Genomic DNA, 25,476 nt, shown 5'->3' on the forward strand with positions numbered 1-25,476 from the left:
TCCATGAATGGAGTATTTAATTCACTTAAATACTTGATCCGTTCACGTACTATTTGTCTGACCCTACGGGGTCAGTCAAGAGTAAGCTGTGGATTAATATTATTAATTCCACTTGAACTGAAGTGGCCTCTAGCTAGGTGTAACACCCTAATAATTCCTTGATTTTTATAAAACATATTCCGACTTAAAACACAGGAATTACCAAGATATTACCGCCACCGTGATAACGGTTAAGGCTATTTACCAGAATTACGCAGCTGAAATAACTAACTTTCAAAACATATTAAATAGTTAATGGTCATTAAAACAACTTGGAACCATTAAGGCCCAAAACCAAAGTATTAAATATTTCAAAACCCATTAACTATAAATTGTAGCAATAGTAGTAGTCATGACTATAAATAGAGTTTATAAAATACGGAAGATTAAACTCTTAACACGAATCCCATGATAACTTCTCCCGCAAGTTATCTCTACAAACATGCTTTATTAAAAATCTACTCCCCAACAACGCAAATGCAATGGTGGATCATCATAGGGTCATTAAGGCGAAGGTCATAACCAGAAGACATGAAGCACGAAGTCAACAAAAGCTGAGTAGAACAAGCTAGAATAACATTCTATCCTAACATGCTTCACTCGACGAATAAATAATCCACATGCAAAAGCCATATAATAAAGAAGTAAACATGGAGACAAGACTCGACACTTGACACGACTCTTGACTCACAGTTTAATAAAGAAGTAGCTTCGAACGGGTAAAATAAAGTATCCTCAAAAGGAAAGAAAAGGGTGATGGGAGTCAACCATACACCAAATAATAATAAGTCAGACTCCAACCCACAGTCGGGCCATACCGACGGAATTCCAATGCACAACGACATAAAAAGAAGAATGAAACAACGTCTTGTATCATTCAAGGAGTACAAGTTTTTCCGGCAAGACTCCCCCCATTGTTCATACTCAAGGTATATACGTTCCAAGAGTTTTGAAGCTCATTCGGATTACACTTTACGTTAATTAGTATGTTATGTTCAAGGCGACTCAAGACTCTACACAAGACATAACATGCAAACAATTAAACAACTAAACAATTCAAAAATGACACTTCATTTTTAATACTTTAGGACTTATGATCAAACATAGACTCAAGTGAAATTACTCCCATTGTTCCTTCTCAAAAACACTGCTTGAGATAACCCGACATTACCTATTAACAAGCGTGGTGTGCCCTTAGCACGAATTGTCCTTAATTCAATTCACATAGACTCTCTAACATATTCTACCCCTTGGTAGAATATATATTGCTCTCCGGCAATATTCAGTAGGCTCAATATATGCTAGACATCCTGTACTATAGCATAATAATAATAACTTGCATGAGCAACACTCATACATGCATACCAACTTGAACAACATGCTTGACATAATTCAACGATTATAAAAGTCCATAACATGATAGTTCAAAAGAATCTATAAAGCATAAATCAACTCATAACATGCTCGTTCACATAGATTCAATAACAATAATCACATGCTTGTTCACACATCAAACATGATTCCATAATAATAATAACATGTTCGTTCCCAATATCAAACATGAATCCAAAATAATAACATATTCATTCCCAATCATCAAACATGAATTCTCAACACGTAAATTCACATGATTCGCATTCAATTCACTTCACAAAGTCCTCAAGGGATGGGTGGTCACCCTAGTCTTGCACGTACCTGGAATACCTAAGTACGGGGGCCACTATGCGAATCACGACTCACTAGAAATCAACTCCTATAAACACAAAGTAGAAAATTAATTATTGATCATGTTTACTAAATTTCCAGCAACTATTTAACATTCTAAAACCTTTGTTTTAATTAGAAATTAATCGTTATTCATTAAATTTATAGTCTCAAATAGTCAACTCAAGTCCTAGCATAAAAACATTGACTTTTTAACTTTAAAATCATTAAAAACAACACTTTAAAACTCAATAACAAATCTGAAATTTAAGTTGATTCCCATAATTTAAATCGTCATTAAATTATGTGAATCAATCGCTTGAACAATCGGAATTGAAATCCTACTAGTAGGTCACTAATAAAATCATGTTTTGACCTTAAAAATTGACACTTTAATTAATCACTAAATCTGAAAATAACAGTTCTCATAATTAAAATCATTCCCATCAATTCAAATACGAAAACATTAAAACACGGTGTTCATAACCGTTCCCAACAATTTAAATAATCCAAAACAATAATGATAATTTAAAAACGGAATTTGGAAAAGGTTAAAAGTATACAGAGTATGAACGATCAACAACAACAAAACACACACACAACACAATTGTGTTGTGTGTGGACAGCGGCATAAGGCAGCAGTGACGAGCAAGGCTCGGGGCTGGGCTGTGCACGGACGAAAAATAGAGAGGAGAGAAAAAAAGTGAAGTACTGCAGCAGGAATTTAGAACGCACATAACTTTTAATCTATAACTCGGAATCGATCAATTCTTGACGCAAAGTTCAAGAACGTTCTGAGATCTACAACTTTGAAGGAGAAACCTTTTTCTGAAAACGAATGGAAGTAGGAGAAAAACGGCCAAACATAAGTTCGACGGAAGAAAGAGGAATTTAGGGTTAGGGTTTTGCTTTTAGGTTTAATGAATAAAAGTGAGGGATTTTGAGGGTGTGTTAGGTTATGATACATATGACAATTCATAAATCATGCGGAAAAAACCATTAAGCCAGGAATACATATTATTTACACATAATCATATAGCATAATTTAGATGCATACTCTTTGTTGCGTGCCTTCCCTAGATGCGCCCGAACCGAATAAGAACAAGTCTTTAGGACTCCAAGTGTCGTCCCTCCGTAGATAGTCCACAGCACGTCCGGATCCGCCTTAAGATTGACCAACTAGAATCGCCCTTAAGGTACTATTATTTTCGGCTAAATGGGCAAGAGTTATGGCTGATTTTTCTGCTTAAAAATCCTAGTTTTGAATACTTGAAAACTTATGTATAAATAATGACCCCTAGGCCCTTATTTATAGAGGTATGGAAAAGGAATTGTAATCCTACTAGGATGTGGATTTGTTAATTAGAACTTTATTAGGACTCTAAATAACAAAGCAATTCTAATAAGATTAGGTTTTTAATCTTCGCACGAATCCCAATAGAATTAGGATTTCCGGCATACGCATCGCACAAGCCGTGCACCCGCGCAGGCCTTGCGGCCCACGACAAGCGCACAGCCCATGTGCGGTGCTGCGTGCGCGCGCGCGCCCTTGGCTGGGCCTGGCCTTGCGCTGGGCCTGGTCGAGGCGTGCGTTGCGTGCGGCTCGCTGGGCGATGGCCTGGCTTCGTGCTGGGCCTTCGTCTAGCGGGCCTCGTCCGATGCTAATTCGTACGATACGCTTCCGATTAAATTCCCGATTCCGGAATTCATTTCCGATACGAACAACATTTAATATTTCCGATTCCGGAATTAATTTCCGTTTCGAACAAATATTTAATATTTCCGTTCCCGGAATTATTTTCCGATTCCGATAATATTTCCGTTTCTGACAATATTTCCGTTTCCGGCAATATTTCCGATTCCGGCAATATTTCCATTTCCGATAACATTTTCCGATACGTACCATGTTTCCGTTTCCGGCAACATCTACGACTTGGATAATATTTATATTTCCGATACGATCCATATTTCCGTTTCCGGCAATATCATCGTTTCCGGAGTGTTCATTTCTTGCCTGTGACGATCTCAGCTCCCACTGAAACCAAGATCCGTCGATTTCGAATATCCATAGATGGAGTATTTAATGCCATTAAATACTTGATCCGTTTATGTACTATTTGTGTGACCCTACGGGTTCAGTCAAGAGTAAGCTGTGGATTAATATCATTAATTCCACTTGAACTGAAGCGGCCTCTAGCTAGGCATTCAGCTCACTTGATCTCACTGAATTATTAACTTGTTAATTAATACTGAACCGCATTTATTAGACTTAACATAGAATGCATACTTGGACCAAGGGCATTATTTCCTTCAGTCTCCCACTTGTCCTTATGGACAAGTGTGCATTTCCTAATTCCTTTGTCGCTCGATGCTTGCTCTTGAACATAAGGTAAGAGTTGTCATCCTTATTATGTCCAGAGGTGTTTCTCGGTTTCAGAGTTCAACTGATTAAATAGACAGATAATCATAGCCTATGATTCATCCGAGCACGGCCATGCATTTCACAGTTTCTAGCTCTCCGAGTGGCCTTGTACAACTTTTAAGCATCTCATCCCGATTTATGGGAGGACAATCCCAATCTTGTGATCTTGAGATTAGACTTCGTTTGATAGGTGATTACCTGAGCGTTGCCTTTATAGCCTCCTTTTACGGTGCGACGGTTGGTCAACGTCAAAGCAACCAGTTCTCAAACAAGTAATCTCAAATCACTCAGGTATTGAGGATTTAGTGTCTAATAATTTTAATGAAATTTACTTATGACAGATTTTCATCTCTTACAGTAAAGTTTCATAGGTCTTGTCCGATACTAGTCTTCCCAAAGTAAGTATCTATGCAAATGATTATGACATTGCCATGTCCACATAGTTCAAGAAACAGAACTACTAGTCATCTTGCATTCTGATCGTCTAACGTTTTCTATGCGTCCAATTTTATAGAAAACTCCGACTAGGGACCTTTTTCAACCTTTGACATTCAAGTTCACTTGATAGACATTTCTTAGTCACAGGACTGGTCCTGACAGTCTATCTTGAATATATCGTCAAATTGAAGGGACTCATCATTTAATAAACCACAAATTAAATGGAAAAATGAATTCTTTTCATTTATTGTGAATGATTAACCAATAATGTTTTACAAAGATTTAAACTCTAAAACTTTAAAACATTAAACAGAGACATCAAAGCCATTCTCCAATATGCTTGATTCCCATAGCTGCAGTGTGCGAGTTGTGCTTCGCCTGCGGCAGAGGTTTAGTTAATGGATCTGATATGTTGTCATCAGTACCAATTTTTCATATCTCGACTTCTTTTCTTTCAACGAACTCTCGTAGAAGGTGAAATCTACGAAGTACATGCTTGACTCTCTGGTGGTGTCTAGGCTCCTTTGCCTGTGCAATAGCTCCGTTATTATCACAATACAGGGCTATTGGTCCTTTAATGGAGGGGACTACACCAAGTTCACCTATGAACTTCCTTAGCCATATAGCTTCTTTGCTGCTTCATGTACAGCAATGTACTCCGCTTCAGTTGTAGAATCCGCAATGGTGCTTTGCTTAGCACTTTTCCAGCTTACTGATCCTCCGTTGAGGCAGAAGACAAACCCAGATTGTGATCTGAAATCATCTTTGTCGGTTTGGAAACTTGCGTCCGTATAGCCTTTAACAATTAATTCATCATCTCCACCATAGACAAGGAAGTCATCTTTGTGCCTTTTCAGGTACTTCAGAATGTTCTTGGCAGCAGTCCAATGCGCCTCTCCTGGGTCTGACTGGTATCTGCTTGTAGCACTGAGTGCATACGCAACATCCGGGCGTGTACATATCATAGCATACATTATTGAACCAATCAATGATGCATATGGAATCCCATTCATTCGTCTACGCTCATCAAGTGTTTTTGGGCACTGAGTCTTGCTTAGAGTCATTCCATGAGACATGGGTAGGTAGCCTCGCTTGGAGTCCGCCATCTTGAATCTATCAAGCACCTTATTGATATAAGTGCTTTGACTAAGTCCAATCATCTTTTTAGATCTATCTCTGTAAATCTTGATGCCCAATATGTACTGTGCTTCTCCTAGATCTTTCATCGAAAAACATTTCCCAAGCCAAATCTTGACAGAGTTCAACATAGGAATGTCATTTCCGATAAGTAATATGTCGTCGACATATAATACTAGGAAAGCAATTTTGCTCCCACTGACCTTCTTGTATACACAAGAATCGTCTGCGTTCTTGATGAAACCAAAGTCACTGACTGCTTCATCAAAACGTATATTCCAGCTCCTGGATGCCTGCTTCAATCCGTAGATTGACTTCTTTAGCTTGCATACCTTTTTAGCATTCTTTGGATCCTCAAAACCTTCAGGCTGTGTCATAAACACAGTTTCTGTTAAAACGCCGTTTAAGAAAGCAGTTTTGACATCCATCTGCCATATTTCGTATTCGTAATATGCAGCGATTGCTAACATTATCCGAATAGACTTTAGCATTGCAACTGGTGAAAAGGTTTCATCATAATCCACACCGTGGACTTGCCTGTAACCTTTTGCAACCAATCTAGCTTTGAAAACTTCAAATTTCCCATCCTTGTCCTTTTTCAGTTAGAAAACCCATTTGCTTCCAATGGCTTGGTAGCCATCTGGCAAATCGACCAAATCCCATACTTGGTTTTCAGACATGGAGTCTAATTCAGATTTCATGGCTTCTTGCCACTGCTTGGAGCTAGGGCTCGTCATAGCTTGTTTGTAAGTCGCAGGTTCATCACTTTCAAGTAATAGAACGTCATAGCTCTCGTTCGTCAAAATACCTAAGTACCTTTCCGGTTGAGATCTATATCTTTGCGATCTACGCGGGGTAACATTTCTAGATTGACCATGATTCTCACCAGATTCTTCTAAAGATCTCTGAGTTTCATCCTGAATGTCATCTTGAGCATTCTCTAGAGTTTGTTGTTCGACTCGAATTTCTTCGAGGTCTACTTTTCTCCCACTTGTCATTTTGGAAATGTGATCTTTCTCCAAAAAGACACCATCTCGAGCAACAAATACCTTGTTCTCAGATGTATTGTAGAAGTAATACCCCTTTTTTTCCTTTGGATAGCCCACAAGGATACATTTGTCAGATTTTGGATGAAGTTTGTCTGAAATTAATCGTTTGACGTATACTTCACATCCCCAAATCTTAAGAAAAGACACATTTGGAGGCTTTCCAAACCATAATTCGTATGGAGTCTTTTCGACAGCTTTAGACGGAGCTCTATTTATAGTGAGTGCAGCTGTATTTAGTGCATGTCCCCAAAATTCTAATGGAAGTTCGGCCTGACCCATCATTGACCTGACCATGTCTAGCAAGGTTCTGTTCCTCCGTTCCGACACACCGTTCCATTGTGGTGTTCCTGGAGGAGTCAATTCTGATAGAATTCCACATTCTTTCAGATGGTCATCAAATTCATAGCTCAGATATTCACCGCCTCTATCAGACCGCAGTGCCTTAATCTTCTTGCCTAATTGATTCTCTACTTCACTCTGAAATTCCTTGAATTTGTCAAAGGATTCAGACTTATGCTTCATTAGGTAGACATAACCATACCTACTGAAGTCATCAGTGAAAGTGATAAAGTAGCTGAAACCACCTCTAGCATTTGTACTCATTGGTCCACATACATCTGTATGGATTAAACCCAATAGTTCATTTGCTCTTTCTCCAACTTTAGAGAAAGGTTGCTTTGTCATTTTGCCAAGTAAACATGATTCGCATTTACCATAATCCTCTAAGTCAAATGGTTCTAGAATTCCTTCATTTTGAAGTTTTTCTAAGCGTTTCAAGTTTATATGGCCTAATCGACAATGCCACAGATAGGTGAGATCTGAATCATTCTTTTTGGCCTTTTTGGTATTTATGTTATATACTTGTTTGTCGTGATCTAATAAATAAAGTCCATTGACTAATCTAGCAGATCCATAAAACATCTCTTTAAAATAAAACGAACAACTATTGTCTTTTATTAAAAAGGAAAATCCCTTAGCATCTAAGCAAGAAACTGAAATGATGTTTTTAGTAAGACTTGGAACATGGAAACATTCTTCCAGTTCCAAAACTAGCCCGGAGGGCAACGACAAAAAGTAAGTTCCTACAGCTAATGCAGCAATCCGTGCTCCATTTCCCACTCGTAGGTCGACTTCACCCTTGCTTAACTTTCTACTTCTTCTTAGTCCCTGTGGATTGGAACATAAGTGTGAGCCACAACCTGTATCTAATACCCAAGAAGTTGAATTAGCAAGTATACAGTCTATAACGAAAATACCTGAAGATGGAACGACTGTTCCGTTCTTCTGATCTTCCTTTAGCTTCAAGCAATCTCTCTTCCAATGCCCCTTCTTCTTGCAGTAGAAGCATTCGGATTCAGAAGTGGGTTGACTGACCTTCCTCTTTACAGATTTGGCGCTAGTTTACTTAGTTGGGCTGGCCTTGTCGCCACCTTTCTTAGCATTCCTCTTCTTTCCAGATTTCTTGAACTTGCCCCCACGCACCATAAGCACATCCTGCTTATCACTTTTGAGCGTCTTTTCAGCGGTCTTCAGCATACCGTGAAGCTCAGTGAGCGTTTTGTCCAGACTATTCATACTGTAGTTCAGTTTGAACTGATCATACCCGCTATGAAGAGAATGGAGGATGGTGTCTATAGCCATTTCCTGAGAAAATTGCTGATCCAGCCGACTCATATTCTCAATGAGTCCAATCATTTTGAGAACATGTGGACTTACGGGCTCGCCTTTCTTAAGCTTGGTCTCAAGAATTTGCCTATGAGTCTCGAATCTTTCGACTCGAGCCAGATCTTGGAACATGTTCTTCAACTCACTGACGATTGTGAAAGCATCTGAGTTGATGAACGTTTTCTGCAGATCCGCACTCATGGTGGCGAGCATTAGACATTTCACATCCTTGTTGGCATCAATCCAACGATTGAGGGCTGCCTGAGTGACCCCGTCGCCTGCGGCTTCGGCATCGCCTCATCTAGGACATACTCCTTTTCTTCCTGCATAAGAACTATTTGCAAGTTCCTTTGCCAGTCAAGGAAGTTTTTCCCGTTCAACTTCTCCTTTTCGAGAATTGATCGAATGTTGAATGAATTGTTGTTTGCCATATTAAAAACTACAATTGAAAAGAATAAACAAATAAATAACCATTCACAGTTTCTCTTAATAAACATAAATTCTAGCATACATGCATAATTCAATGTTTATTAAGCATTTTATTCAAGTTATGTGTTCCGGCAGGTGTGAATAAAATGATTCCAAGATCCTAAAATCATTGAAGAACTAAGCACAGTTTGTCGACTTAATCCTAGAACATCTTAGGTAAGCAAAAGCCTTTTGCTAATAGTCTAGAAACTATTCTTGGTTGATAGGTACGTCTAAGAACTTATTAGGTAAACCTATCGATTTTGCCACGACATAAAAGGACTCCTTACTTATATCGTTGAGTTTCACCAAAACTAACATGTACTCACAATTATTTGTGTACCTTGCCCCTTTAGGACCAATAAGTAACACCTCGCTGAGCGAAAACTATTACTAGATTGATGTAAAGGATATCCAAGCAAGTGTATATTTTGGCATGGCACCTTTTAACTCAATTTCTAAGTTTGGAACTTAAGGCTCTTACTATGTTGGTTAGATTTTAAGTGAACTAAAATCCTTAATCATGCAACATAATCAAGCCACAATCTTATGCATAATTAAGACATATTTAAAGCAATAAATAACTTAAAGCATGCATAAGATAAATGTGATCTAGTATGGCCCGACTTCATCTTGAAGCTTTGACTTCAAAGTCCGTCTTGAAAATCTCCGTGGGAGGCACCATTTTCTTCAAATAGGATAAGCTATAATTAAAACTAATTACAACTATTTGATGGTACGCAGACCATATTTGAATTTGAAAAACAACTTTGGTACTTTAGACCAATTACATTCAAATTAATGGTACGCAGACCATATTTTCTATCCTATTTGGGCCATACTAGTCACTTCATAACCTGCAAAACAGTACATATACAATATATATACCATTCACCCATTCATTATCATGAATGGCCCACATAGCTGGTTAGTTAAAACACATTATGCATCACGTAAACATTTGCAGCAATTAATCAAGGGCACCAATAATCTACCAATTATTCAGTCCTTATTAATTCTAATCAAGTTGTTTTAACCTTAAGGATTTGTAGACCTAATCAAGAGTTTATGACTAAAAGCGCTCCCACTTAAACCAATAAATTCATATGCTTTACTAATTTTAAACATAAAAATGTATTTCTAGTCTAACCGGAAACATACAAATTTAATTAAAATTTAAAGCTCATATAAATTTATAATTGAATCCAAAAGTTTAATTTAATTTCAGTCGTATTTAAATTAATTCATGATTTTAATTTTAGTAAAATAATTAGAATAAATAAAATTTATTATAATTACAATATTCAAAATTAAAATCCAAGAAAATAATTTAAATTATTAATTTTAAAATTAATTAAAATTACGTAAACTGAAAATTTCAAATTAAACATTCAAAACGATCTAATCGCAACGCAAACACCCTACGCATCGCACGCCCATGGGCCACACGCACACAGCCATCGCTGGCCATGTGCGCGCAGCCCATGCGCTCGTCGCAGCGCTTGCCGCATTTTCCCATCGCAAGCCATCGCACAAGTGGTGCTCGCTGCGCGCGCGCCAGCGCTCTACGCACGCGAGCCATCGCTCGCTGTGCGCGCTCGCCAGCGCTTGCTGCGCGCGCTCCAGCGCTTGATGCACGCGAGCCATCGCTCGCTGTGCGCGAGCAATTGCGCGCTGCGCGCGATCAGCGCTGGGCGCAGCGCTCGTGGCACGCGAGCTTGCGCTCGCTGCGCGCGTTGCGCGAGGCAGTGCGCGTTGTGGCGCAGCTCGCTTGCTGCCCACACGCGACTGCCATGCCTTGCCTTCGCCCATGCCCTTCATCCATAGCTCGTGGCCCACGACACAAGGCAGGGCTGCTGCCTTGTGCTCGTGCACCATGCCCCTGCTCATTGCATTCGTGCCGCACGGGCGACGAGCTCCCTTGCTCGTCGTCGCATGCCCGCACTATACAACACCCCTTAAGGGTAACACGAAGCGTCCATTGCTTTGTGCGTGCAAGTTATATGAACGAATCGCATAAAAATTTAAAATTTATATTTAAAATTAATGACAAATTAATAAATTAATATTAATTTCACAATTTTAGGGCGAAAAATCGAAAATTTATTATTCAATTGATTTCCGATTATCATGGATTCAAGCCTAGGTCATAAAAATTTAAAATTTATCATAAATTTACAATTTTTATGGTGGTTTTTAATCATAGGTTTCTAATTAAATTAGAATTAATTATGAAAATCAAATTAATTCTAAATTATTCTAATTTTCAACAAATTAATCATAATTACAAATTAGATTGCATAATTAACAAGGCTAGGCATTCAAACTTGTTAAACATATACAGTAGGTCAATCAAAAATTCAAGATTTATCAACAAGAATCGCAAATATTTAATTTAACATCTTAAATTTACGAAATTTTGCATTCGAAAAACTAAAACCTTCGAAAAGTCATAGTTAGGCTTCGAATTTGAGAATTCTGGATTCGGCAATTTAGATTATGAAAATAATAAGAGGCTCGTGATACCACTGTTAGGTTATGATACATATGACAATTCATAAATCATGCGAAAAAACCCATTAAGCCAGGAATACATATTATTTACACATAATCATATAGCATAATTTAGATGCATACTCTTTGTTGCGTGCCTTCCCTAGTTGCGCCCGAACCGAACAAGAACAAGTCTTTAGGACTCCAAGTGTCGTCCCTCCGTAGATAGTCCACAGCACGTCCGGATCCGCCTTAAGATTGACCAACTAGAATCGCCCTTAAGGTACTATTATTTTCGGCTAAATGGGCAAGAGTTATGGCTGATTTTTCTGCTTAAAAATCCTAGTTTTGAATACTTGAAAACTTATGTATAAATAATGACCCCTAGGCCCTTATTTATAGAGGTATGGAAAAGGAATTGTAATCCTACTAGGATGTGGATTTGTTAATTAGAACTTTATTAGGACTCTAAATAACAAAGCAATTCTAATAAGATTAGGTTTTTAATCTTCGCACGAATCCCAATAGAATTAGGATTTCCGGCATACGCATCGCACAAGCCGTGCACCCGCGCAGGCCTTGCGGCCCACGACACGCGCACAGCCCATGTGCGGTGCTGCGTGCGCGCGCGCGCCCTTGGCTGGGCCTGGCCTTGCGCTGGGCCTGGTCGAGGCGTGCGTTGCGTGCGGCTCGCTGGGCGATGGCCTGGCTTCGTGCTGGGCCTTCGTCTAGCGGGCCTCGTCCGATGCTAATTCGTACGATACGCTTCCGATTAAATTCCCGATTCCGGAATTCATTTCCGATACGAACAACATTTAATATTTCCGATTCCGGAATTAATTTCCGTTTCGAACAAATATTTAATATTTCCGTTTCCGGAATTATTTTCCGATTCCGATAATATTTCCATTTCTGACAATATTTCCGTTTCCGGCAATATTTCCGATTCCGGCAATATTTCCATTTCCGATAACATTTTCCGATACGTACCATGTTTCCGTTTCCGGCAACATCTACGACTTGGATAATATTTATATTTCCGATACGATCCATATTTCCGTTTCCGGCAATATCATCGTTTCCGGAGTATTCATTTCTTGCCTGTGACGATCTCAGCTCCCACTGAAACCAAGATCCGTCGATTCCGAATATCCATAGATGGAGTATTTAATGCCATTAAATACTTGATCCGTTTACGTACTATTTGTGTGACCCTACGGGTTCAGTCAAGAGTAAGCTGTGGATTAATATCATTAATTCCACTTGAACTGAAGCGGCCTCTAGCTAGACATTCAGCTCACTTGATCTCACTGAATTATTAACTTGTTAATTAATACTGAACCGCATTTATTAGACTTAACATAGAATGCATACTTGGACCAAGGGCATTATTTCCTTCAGGGTGAGCACCTATATTTATAGGCTTAGGAAACTCCAAGATGGGCTAGGCTTTAGGATTCCCTTTCGGGCTTCATTAAACATTAGACGGGCTTGCTTAATTTGTTTGGACTTTAGCTTGGAATTGAATTGGGCTAGATTAATTAAAAATCGTTTTACTTTTGAAACCCAATTAAATTCCCAACATGAAATAATAAATTCTTTTTGTAATTAATTAAAATAATAATATTATACTTAATTAAAAATACATTTAAATAATATTTAAATGCGATTTAAATTCTAAAAATCATAAAAATTCTTTATAAATATAATAAAATATATTTATAAATACAGGAAAATACGAGGTATTACACTAGGCATACAGTTCACTTGATCTCACTGAATTATTAACTTGTATAATTAATTAATACTGAACCGCATTTATTAGACTTAGCATTGAATGCATACTTGGACCAAGGGCATTATTTCCTTCAATAGTGGGTATATATACACCCGAAAAAATGGGCAAATTTTTGCTAGAGTCAGCATGTGCATGAGCAAAAGTTGAATATACTTTGACTTGCGCTTTTTCTAACAAAAAAACCTCAGGCAAAGTGGGGGCTTATAAATGGACACCAGGGGAAGGCACGAAAGGCATCTGGCCGCCTACATAACCAAAATAGTACGAATACTTGACAGGCCGAGCAGGAGCATGTAGACACCTACTTATGTCCCCATTCCCGAAAGGGAAGGTTCGATGATGAAAACGTAAATCTCCACTTGACAACGCATCTCCTATAAAATAACGAATCTCAATTCCCCTTTTCATTTCACCCGAAACCTACTATTTATAGAAACCTGGTATTTATGGAAACTTGCTAAAAATAGTAACTGCCGTAATGGGTAGTTGTTAAAAGTGGCAAGTCATAAAAGATAGAAACCTGTCAGAATTAGGTGTTGCACTCCAACATAAATCCTAAATGAGATAGAAATTGCGAGAGAATCCTATTCCTAATACGATTCGAAAATAAGAGTTACGTATTAATTAAAATCCTAACGAGCCTAGAGTTCGTAACGGGCCCAGACGCATTCCGTCATAAGGTTAATACGCACTAAAAGACTCAATTAAATCTCAAATACTCCGGATTCTAGGAATCCGAATCTGACTAAGAAAACAGCCCAGACCCTATTTTCAACGCCTGGTTCAGGGCGCCGAAATCTTCGGCGCCCAGGCCTGGGCGCTGAAAATACCTGGTACGTGTTTTTTCCTAATTCCTCGTGGAATAGAGTTCTGCAATTCTATCTTTCCACGAACTCTTTTCTATAAATAGGGCCTTAAGTTCGACGTGAAAAAGACACACAACAACACACAATTATTATTCTGAGTATTGACTCTAAACCCCTAAGCCTAAGCCTCACGCTGCAAAACTGATCACGTGTTCTGTCGCAATTGATCCATAAATCGAACAGAACGTATCCTGTCCCATAATTTGAGATTCGTTAAATAAAAGGAGAAATAGCAAAGTCAAAGTGGTTAGTTTTCTGAGAACCGTGACGCACCTCTCAAGGGTGCGTCGTAATGTGTCCCTTTTCCATGGTTTAATTGCTTTCCTCGCCCTTTTATTAATAGTTAAACTAACGAAATCTGATTGTTCGATCACGCTTAATAAATATGATATTTTTGGGAAATTGGATTATCATGTTAGGTCCCTTAAAAAAATCTAAATCAGATAATCGCGCTCGATTTAGTACTATATGTTGCATATTGTTAAAATCAACTCAGATTAGTTTAATAGTTAACGCATGTCCCTTCAATTATTTATGCTGAGCTAGTAAGGATATCCTGCCTCTGGAGTTATCGAAGAGCGAGTACTCCTCTCGGTAGTTACAGTCCCCCGAATCCTCAATCTCTACACTGCGGGTGTACGTTGAGCGATCCCCACCACCAGGGATCACAAGGGAACCTACGGCCGTCGTGGTCAAACATAATTGCACTCCCTTTATGTCACCATAACCGGGTTTTGTCAGTTTTTCTCATTGTCGTTAAAAACTGAATGGCGACTCCTATATTACTAGTCAATTGGGTGTAAACTCACAGGAAATCCAATTACACTTGATTTGACAAAAAGAAGCGTCACACCCACGAGGGACGAGGTCACGCATTAGCCTCGTGCTTTTTCGACCCCCTCACAGTGGCGACTCCACTCGGGAAAGTGAAGGAAATACTCGTGCTTGTAGGTAATCAAAATAGCCGAAGGGTGAAACGATCCTACCCCGCGTTTGTTTCCCCATCAAGTTGGGACGAGCTGAAAATCAGCATATTAATGTGAACGGATAGAACCGCATAACGAATCTTGGCTCCCTTTGTGTTTCATCTCGGGAGTTGGGACTAAGGATACCCATCGCCAACCGGGGGGTGCATACGCTTCGAATGTTGTCCACTCGGCACTTTCGCTAGTAGTACACCCGTCCCTCTCGCCTGCATGCCCCCTTGGCTTGCACTTGCGGGTTGGCCTTCTGGGACGAAATTCGTCTGTTGAAAGCACTACCCTGACCGGGGCATGTGGTGGATCTGCGATAGAAGCGGTACCAAGCCAGGCGCAAATAACTACCCATAGAAGCCTATCATAAACTACATGACATGTTACTATTGCCTCATGATGGAATGTTAGTTATGTGTAGCGAAATATATGATTGCGTGTGACAAACTATCCTAGAAAAACCAACGACCTTAAAAATTGCCCAAACATTCATAAACCAATTTGCCAAAGAGTTATGCCGAAATATGTGTTCCGCAAACCCGAACGATCGCCACAAAAATAAGCGACGCTCGGGATGGCCTGTAACGAATCCCACAAACGCTGCACAACGCGTAAAGGACGTTATTAGGCAAGCACGCAAAATCGAAGTCGCATAACGCAAACAGAAAACGAGAACCAGCCAAGGACGCATTTTCAACGCCCCTGGCTGGGCGCCAGAATTTCTCACGCCCTAAACTGGGCGCTGAAGTTGCTGCTTGGCCTTCTGGTCAGGCGCAGCAGCCTCGGTGCCCGCGAAAAAGAAAATACGTAGCAAAAAAAAAACTTTTCGTAAAAATTGCTGCAAGGGCGTATGAAAAGGCACTCGATTCTAAAAGCGACTAAAAAAATAAAAATAAATAACCCTTTGTGTCGTTGTTAGGCCTCCTACGACGACAATGCTCGGCACCAAAACTGAGCATGCTAATTAAACGACCTTGAATGTCACATGGGCAAAGTATTCAAAAAATAATGTTCGAATGGAGTCTTCAAGGAAAAATAATGTTCGAATAAAAAAAAAAATCCGAGTCTAGACTAGGTTATGCCGAAGTACAATCTAAATCCTAAATCTTAGTTGTCTTATCCATAGAATCGGTCCTAATACTTGGTGTCGTTCTGCAAGCTAAAAGGTTAAACCATATTGAGTCTCCCTTCCTAACATTTAAATCAATGAGCACCCATATGTAATTGTCATCCCTTGCTAGGAATCCACGGCCTCAATACTCTCTCTCACCAATAAAAAGAATATATTATAGTATTTGCAAAATGGAAACGGTCACATTCTGGAAATCATTCCCCCATAGTCGCACAACCCCCAAAGTGAACCTAAGGTGTTAATACCATGGGCAAAGAAAAAATTAATGGCCCCAAGGCTTATAATCACATTGGTTCACGAGTATCATAGTCCTCTCGAGTCACTCGCTCCTTGAAATACTACTAAGTACGGACTAAAAGATTTTCCATGAATGCAACATGACCAACCATGAAAATACCCAAATCGGCATACCATAAGGCTACCATTGGGGTAAAGCAATACACACTAAGAGAGAAGCCGCACTAATGATTCTAGTCTTGCAAAAATAAAAATTTGATCTCCCCAATTAACTACCTTGCCAACATTAACCAAAATGGCGCATGACAAATGAACACCCAAGGGTTAAAATCTAAAGTGTCAACCAACAAAAGTTATGGTCCAATTAGCCTAAGTCTGAGAGTCGCTTGGTCAAGTATTATAGGCTTACGCCATGTCATTATTTTGAGTCTAGGCCACCTCCTTGTATCCATACACGGGTTATAATCAGAAAAATTAATGAAAGTTCGAGTCTAAATCACAACTTCCAATTAAATCCCAGAAACTGGAGTTTGAAAAGAAAAAAAAAAATTATTTTCGATGCAATTCTTTCGTTAAATTTCAAAAAGGTAAAAACAAGATTTCGAATCTACGCTATTTGCACATTTTAAGAAATGACTAAATACGCTTGCAAAGTAAGACAATTTAAAGGTCCACCCTAGGCCTACTAAAGCTAAAGGTCCACCCTAGGCCCTACTAAAATTAAAGGTCCACTATAGGCCTACCAGACGAGGCTCACTCAGTCTCGCCTTGTGACTCAAAGACCACAACCATCTACCTTTTAGCCCAAATAAAACAAAATTGATTGAAGGATTTATGTTGGGGAGAAATCCCAAGCAAAAAGAAAAAAATAGAAAGAGAAAAGGGAGAGCGAAAAGGGCAAGCCATGAAATACTTAAAAAGAAAGAGAAAAGGGAGAGCGAAAAGAGCGAGCCATGAAATACTTAGCCCATACCTCCCAAAGTGCGAAATTTACCCAAGTAAACGAAGGAAAAGAATTGAGTCAACCAATCCAAATCATGTCACAAAAACTACAGTTCTACGATGTCTACCCTTTCCAATCCTTATGTTCTTAGACGCCTTCGCTCTGGGGCCCCTGTTCAGCTCATTTAACCCATCCATGTTCTCATTGCCATAACCTAAGAAACCATTACCTCGACTCTTGTTCTTAAACTTGTTATCAACTGCGAACCACGTACGGCCATTGGCACGTGCGTCTACCCATTATTTCCAAAACTGTCTCTTACATCACCATTAGCATAATGACCATATAACTTGTTTGAATACATCCTGTTGATGTACCCTTGAGCCGTCCCCATGCTACTCATTAGCCTTGGTTGATGTTAATTCATGACACTAGTTCGAGGCTGCAAATTGTGAGTCCTAGCAGATGTAATCCTCATGCTTGACCAATACCTGTACAAATTATCCTATCGCATTCAACCCATCTTTCAAACCGCCTTGAGTCACGAATAAAAAAATGAAGACAAATGAAAAGTACAAAAAATAATAAAAAAGAAACTTTGCAAAGCGCCTCTAAAGTTAGTCTAAAAAGAAAAAAAAGCATTTAGCGCACCAAAAAAGATCCGCCCAGAAATCATTTTCAGCGCCCAGGGCTGGGTGCCGAAAACTTTAACGCCCCAGCTTGGGCGCTGAATCCCTATGTTCGCCAAATTTTGTCCAGAAGTGCTCGTCATTTTATCCGCACATGCACGGAAAAATAACAAACACTTGGAGGGGTACAGCACGTATTCAGATATACGTACCACCAAAAAATACATGTACTCAAAAAAAAAAATATATAAAACAAAATTTTGGCTTACGGTAAGGCAGCAGATTAAAATAATAATAAACTTCACTTATTCCACCGTTTCAAATAATATGTTTCCACCTCAGAACGTACTTGTTTAAAATGGGCATTCTAAAAAACCATTTTCTAGGCTAAGAACTACGCAAGACCTGATTCCAAATTAAATCTATTTAAGGCGGATACGTAAGCAATCCATGATTCGGTCCAACCAATATTAAAGCCTATAGAAAAACAAGAATAAAAAATAGAAGTCCCTTATCGAAATTTAATTACTTGCAATCCAAGTCGAAAGAAAAATTGAAAGCACGAAGAAGAATCCAAGTCATCAAGATGCCAAAATAAGCACACATCGAAAAATAATAAAGGCACGTACCCTTGCCAGAAGGAGCACTCACACTCCTAGGCACTTAGCCAAGACTCAAAAGATCGTTTTGCCTCAATTGAATGGGGGCTAGCACAAGCGTCCATGACCTCTAAAGTACTCGACTTGACCCTCCCTGAAGCGAACTAACTCACTTAAAGACTTTCTTTCACCACTAGACATAGTCGTTCGCTTAAAGGCCTTCTTTCACCACTAGACACAGTCACAATCGCCAACAAGTAGTAAAGGCAGTAAGCTTGCAATAAAGAGGATTGTTCTACGGCGTCGCCCCGTCGTTCCTTCGAGCTCAGGGCACCCATTCATGGTAACTCAAATGCTCGCGAATCCCCTTTTTTATAAAAATCAGACATTGTCAATAGGACTTGGCACTTAACCAAGGCTCACCCTACTAAGACATATGACACGGGCATCTAAAATCGAAATCTGAAACATCATTAATGGGAAGACATAATAGCAACTAGGGGCTAAAAAATTGAAATGAAAGAGCTAGGGAAAGAACTAAGTATACCTTGACCTTTTGTACAGACATACACCAAGTAAATCTAAGTCAATTTGAAAACGGTTTATATTCCCGCAATTCTGGAAAAGATGGCCCCAAAAAGCCCAAAGCACGTGCCGCACGGGCACAAGTAATATCTTGACGCCTGCACCCTCGCTTCCAGCAAATCCTTAGACAGCATTCCAAAAATCGTAACAGTATTTTGATTCACTCATGTAATCCTGTACGAACCCTTCTATAAGTCAAACTTACTTAGGACACTTCGGATTGTACACAATAGGACTCGGATTTCAAATAATTTTCAAATAATTTTCAAAGACTTCTTCGAACATAATAAAGTGTCGTTGGTTTAAGCTGAGTATGTGTTTATCTTCGATGTTGCAAGTGAGTCAAAAAGATTTCTAAATATGATTATGGGTAAAGAAAGGCACCTAGCTTTCGGTCAAGGCACACTTCAACATGTGACTGCCTTGACCATGGCAACGTCGCACGATACGACATTTACAAGAGAAGTAGCATATCACTGCTCGAACATACCTCGCACTAAACGAGTCTGGTTCAAACTATTCAGGTTCCGTGTCACCATAAATGCATGAAAACGTATGCCAAGCATCATAGCACCAAGCCAATCCCGTAGCTACAATTGGGGGCTTGAGCTGGGCGCCGATATCTTTAACGCCCCAGCCTGGGCGCTGGTTCTTTCTGCTAGCCAACTTTTGCCCAGATATAAAAATAAGAAAGAAACACCTATGAATCCTCGCATCGAACGAAGTAATAAGTCGTGCATACCCACGCAGAAGGTGCTACACCTGTTCGAACCCCTAAACGAAACGTGATGAAATACTCCAATGCAAAAAAAAATATATATAATAATGATATCCCAACACCTGGAGGAATGTTCTAAGACACGCTGTTAGGCCACACAAGCCTACGCCGCACCATAAGTTCAACCGGCCCACGGTACAAGTCTAAAAAAAGAGAATAAGGCATATTGCGCTAATACGGGGACGACCAAGAACATGTGTAAAAGAGGCAAAGACTACTTATCGCCCAAATTCAAAATGCAAGCCACACGACTTGTACATTAAGGATTAAAGGTAGCAAAATATTACCTACCACGAAAGGGATAGCTCGCACCTACACGAGCGGAACCCCAGGGCATCTTTCTCGAAAGAACCTACAAAAATCGTACGCCAAAAGGAAGCATCCCAACATGCATACTTAGGGGCTCCAAGCTACGAAACAACCATAGCAAAATAAAATCTCGAAGCAAATGTTTGAACAATCGAAAGGGTACGATGTTTGAGCCCACCTCGTGAATAGACCTGAACCCTATCAAGCTTCTAAGCAAACTATTCAAAATCAGTCATTGCTAAAAAAAAAAAAAAATGAGTCAAGCAAACTAATTAATGGACCGCACACAACGACCATTCTATGAAGGCTCGTTCGCACATACATATCATCATTCTAAGTATCGAACATTCACGAACGCGTTCAAAAGAAAAATATATACAAGAGCGATCAAGATCTTACGCCTCAAGGTATGTTCCTCGGGCCATATAGACTCGCCCAACTGTTGCAATAACTGTACGCCTTAAAGAGCAACAGTTCCTTAAAATAATCGCCCCAAAGCGACAAGCATCGTATTCCACCAATCGGCTACGGCTTCTCAAGAAAATCATCACGTTCTAAAAATAAAGAAAAAACAAAAGGGAAGAGAATACATAGAACTTCCAAGTGAAATAAACGAATGAACAAGAGGCCAACTGTGTCATCAAAAGACCAGCCCAAACAACACTTTCAACGCCCCACCTGGGCGTGAATTATTTCAACGCCCAGGCCTGGGCGCCGAAAATGAACCCAGGCTCAAAAAAGGCCCTAACTTCTATTGGGCCCTGCCGCATCCATTCGACTCGAAAATTGCCGAATTCTTTACTGAAAATCGCACCTCACGACTTTGTCAAGAGTAGCACACCACTACGAAGATCGCTCGCACTTACGAGCACGATCCCAAACACAATCAAGGACATTACAAAATGCGTATCCCCAAAGAACCTCTTTGACAAGAACTGACCGCCAAGCACGAGTGCTTGGTGGCTCGAAAGAAAAAATATATCTTAAAAGAAAGTATGCAAAGTTAAAACAATATTCCCAGACTACGCTGTACGAAGTCCCGTGTTTGGATAATCTCAAAAAAGAAAAACCAGATTACGACCTCAAGACAAAGGTCGCCGTTGATACTTATACACAGTCCCCTAATCAAGGACCCAGGTAGTGGCAAAATTGAGCCGTAAAGACTAGCTCAAAACCATGAAAGATGATGACCACGAGACAATGGTCCGTCTAAGCACGTTGTCAACCCACCTTCAGGTTGCAACTAAATCCGAGCATCCCTTGAAAGAATTCTCTCCTGCAAGAATGAATAAAAAGAAATTCTCAAAAGAAATCACGAGAACAAATGAAATAGGGACTTGCCCACCTCAATCAGGAAAGATTGCGCCACGAACCACGCGAGTTCCAAATCAAGAAAAAACGAATTCGGGGACGTCCACCCTCATCGGACAAGGCTCGCCCACCTTCAGCGGGCGGGGTCTGCGCCACTAGCCGCGCAGGTCCTCAGTTTTCAAAAAATAGAATCTTCAAAAAACACAATGAAACAGGCTCGCCATCTTTAGCCGGCGGGGTCTACGTCACAAGCCGCGTAGGTCCTTATTTTCAAATTTCAAAAACAAGATTCGTCCAATTTTTCGGACGGGGCGTCCACCCTTAGCGGACAGGCTCGCCATCTTTAGCCGGCGGGGTCTACGTCACAAGCCGCGTAGGTCCTTATTTTCAAATTTCAAAAACAAGATTCGTCCACTTTTTCGGACGGGGCGTCCACCCTTAGCGGACAGGCTCGCCATCTTTAGCCGGCGGGGTCTATGTCACAAGCCGCGCAGGTCCTTAGTCGCTGCAGCGATAACTTTTTCTAGTTTTCCCTTTTCCAAAAATTAAAAGGATTGGTTTTCCGTTTTTTCCAAAAAAGAGCGATGTGCTTGATTTTCCTTCGTTTAATATCCTGTAAAAACAAGGGGGTTTTCTCGTTTGGCTAGCCCTGAAAATGAGAAACTTTAAAAACATTTTTTACCTCGTGATTGGGCTTGGCCAGGCCCAATTACACTTTATAGCTTTGATTTCGAAAACATTTGTAGCTACTCCCAATGACAAAGTGAGGGAGTTTCTATGCACCTTTAGATCCTTCCAATGACAAAGTGAGGAAGTTTTTATACTATCCCTTGACAAATCCCAATGACACGTGAGGGATATGTCGACACTTCAAGTGATGACCCTTAAGTCAAATGTTATCACTCGGGGGCTCGTGAGACCCTCGCCAAAACAGGTCACCATGGCTTGTGCGACGCACTCCGTCTAATACTTTGACCATCGTCTTACTCCAAGACTTAGTCAAAGTGGGGGCTAACTGTAGACACCTACTTTTGTCCCCATTCCCGAAAGGGAAGGTTCGATGATGAAAACGTAAATCTCCACTTGACAACGCATCTCCTATAAAATAACGAATCTCAATTCCCCTTTTTATTTCACCCGAAACCTGCTATTTATAGAAACCTGCTATTTATGGAAACCTGCTAAAAATAGTAACTACCGTAATGGGTAGTTGTTAAAAGTGGCAAGTCATAAAAGATAGAAACCTGTCAGAATTAGGTGTTGCACTCCAACATAAATCCTAAATGAGATAGAAATTGCGAGAGAATCCTATTCCTAATACGATTCGAAAATAAGAGTTACGTATTAATTAAAATCCTAACGAGCCTAGAGTTCGTAACGGGCCCAGACGCATTCCGTTATAAGGTTAATACGCACTAAAAGACTCAATTAAATCTCAAATACTCCGGATTCTAGGAATCCGAATCTGACTAAGAAAACAGCCCAGACCCTATTTTCAACGCCTGGTTCAGGGCGCCGAAATCTTCGGCGCCCAGGCCTGGGCGCTGAAAATACCTGGTACGTGTTTTTTCCTAATTCCTCGTGGATTAGAGTTCTGCAATTCTATCTTTCCACGAACTCTTTTCTATAAATAGGGCCTTAAGTTCGACGTGAAAAAGACACACAACAACACACAATTATTATTCTGAGTATTGACTCTAAACCCCTAAGCCTAAGCCTCACGCTACAAAACTCATCACGTGTTCTGTCGCAATCGATCCATAAATCAAACAGAACGTATCCTGTCCCATAATTTGAGATTCGTTAAATAAAAGGAGAAATAGCAAAGTCAAAGTGGTTAGTTTTCTGAGAACCGTGACGCACCTCTCAAGGGTGCGTCGTAATGTGTCCCTTTTCCATGGTTTAATTGCTTTCCTCGCCCTTTTATGAACTGTTAAACTAACTAAATCTGATTGTTCGATCACGCTTAATAAATATGATATTTTTGGGAAATTGGATTATCATGCTAGGTCCCTTAAAACAATCTAAATCAGATAATCGCGCTCGATCTAGTACTATATGTTGCATATTGTTAAAATCAACTCAGATTAGTTTAATAGTTAACGCATGTCCCTTCAATTATTTATGCTGAGCTAGTAAGGATATCCTGCCTCTGGAGTTATCGAAGAGCGAGTACTCCTCTCGGTAGTTACAGTCCCCCGAACCCTCAATCTCTACCCTTCGGGTGTACGTTGAGCGATCCCCACCACCAGGGATCACAAGGGAACCTACGGCCGTCGTGGTCAAACATAATTGCACTCCCTTTATGTCACGATAACCGGGTTTTGTCAGTTTTTCTCATTGTCGTTAAAAACTGAATGGCGACTCCTATATTACTAGTCAATTGGGTGTAAACTCACAGGAAATCCAATTACACTTGATTTGACAAAAAGAAGCGTCACACCCATGAGGGACGAGGTCACGCATTAGCCTCGTGCTTTCTCGACCCCCTCACAGAGCATAGGGGACATCTCCATTATGAACATCCGAGTGCCTCTGACGAGCACCAACAGTAGGACCTGGGCGATGTACGGTTTGGAGGGAAATCTTTCATATCTTTCGAGATCCACCCTACAATATGCTGAATGGTTAAAGCGCCCAACTCATAATTGGCGAATTCGTAGGTTCAATTCCTACTGGATGCACAAAATATGCCAAAAGTTTAAATTAGGCAGTTGAAACACTCAAACAAAAGTCTCGAAGAATTGATTGAGTTAGTAATATCAAACTTCTTATTATTTGAGCACCTGGAATAGTATCCCAAGTTTCGGCTATGTCTAGTCGTATTTGTTCTTGTTTTTTTTCTTTGTCTTTTTTGTGCTCTTTAGCTTTTTTTTTTTTTTGTTTTTAATTCTTCTTCTTTATAATTAGAATTATCCAATTCTGGGTTTTTTCCCATATAATTTTAAAAATTCGTTTAAATAATCTGGAAAAAGTAATAGAAAAAAAAGAGGATTTATTCGTTCTGTCTAAAAAAAGTGGGGAATGTATATTTGCTTGAAACAATTCCCAAATAACTATTTTACGTCTTTGACTACGCATGAAACCTTTGATTATATCTCGACGAAAATCAGATTCTTGTGGATAACGTGTCAAAACCACTTCGTCCCCTTATCAGCAGTATTAGGGGTAGGATTGTCGGTATTTTCTTGTTTATCCGTAAAAAAAACTACTTCTTTTCCGCTCCTTGAGCGAATTTGATGAGGCCATGATACTTGTTTTTCATTTTCCATTTCCTCTTGTTCGGATTCATCAATTAGTTGGTTTGATCAATGAGGAACCTTTTTACTTATTTCTTTTATTCCAATCGATTATTTTGGAATTGTTTGAGTAAAGGAATCCGCTATGATTGTATCAACTAAAAATTTGAAAAATATTTCTGGATCTTCTGAACAAATTTGTTTGTGTTCTGAAAGTAAAGAAATCCCTTTTTGATTGAATGTTGATTCTCCATCAAATTGACTCATTAAAGTTACGAAATGTCTAATTTTTTATGAAATTGGGTTTTTCTTAAATGGATCTTTTTTATATTCAAATTCCTGGTAATTATTACAATTACCCAGAACACTATGAATTTTATTTATAAAAATTTCATCTGTTAAATTTTTTACTGTAGTTTCATCATTATTTATAAAAGGTAAAAGAGTTTTTTTTATTATACCACGATAGGATCCATTTAATAAAGGATCATGGTCTTTTTGTAAGTATTCATTTTTACTTTTACATAATCTAGTTTTTTTATCAAGTACATCTATATAAAAAAGTCCTTTGTCTAGAATTGTAATTCTATTAGCAAATTCATTGCTTAAGCTGTTTTTTTTTTGTTCATTCGTATAAATCCAATAATTGTATAGTTCATCA

At 39.5% G+C, this 25,476-nt stretch overlaps 1 protein-coding gene across 1 annotated transcript in view; it reads right to left on the reverse strand.

Moving 5' to 3' along the window:
* LOC130471456 (protein TIC 214) overlaps positions 1-25,476 on the reverse strand; it is a 36,681-nt gene that overhangs the window by 9,795 nt on the left and 1,410 nt on the right. The window lies entirely within an intron of this gene.

The sequence above is a fragment of the Spinacia oleracea genome, chromosome 4, assembly GCF_020520425.1.
Source record: "Spinacia oleracea cultivar Varoflay chromosome 4, BTI_SOV_V1, whole genome shotgun sequence".
NCBI classification, from domain to species: Eukaryota; Viridiplantae; Streptophyta; class Magnoliopsida; order Caryophyllales; family Amaranthaceae; genus Spinacia; species Spinacia oleracea.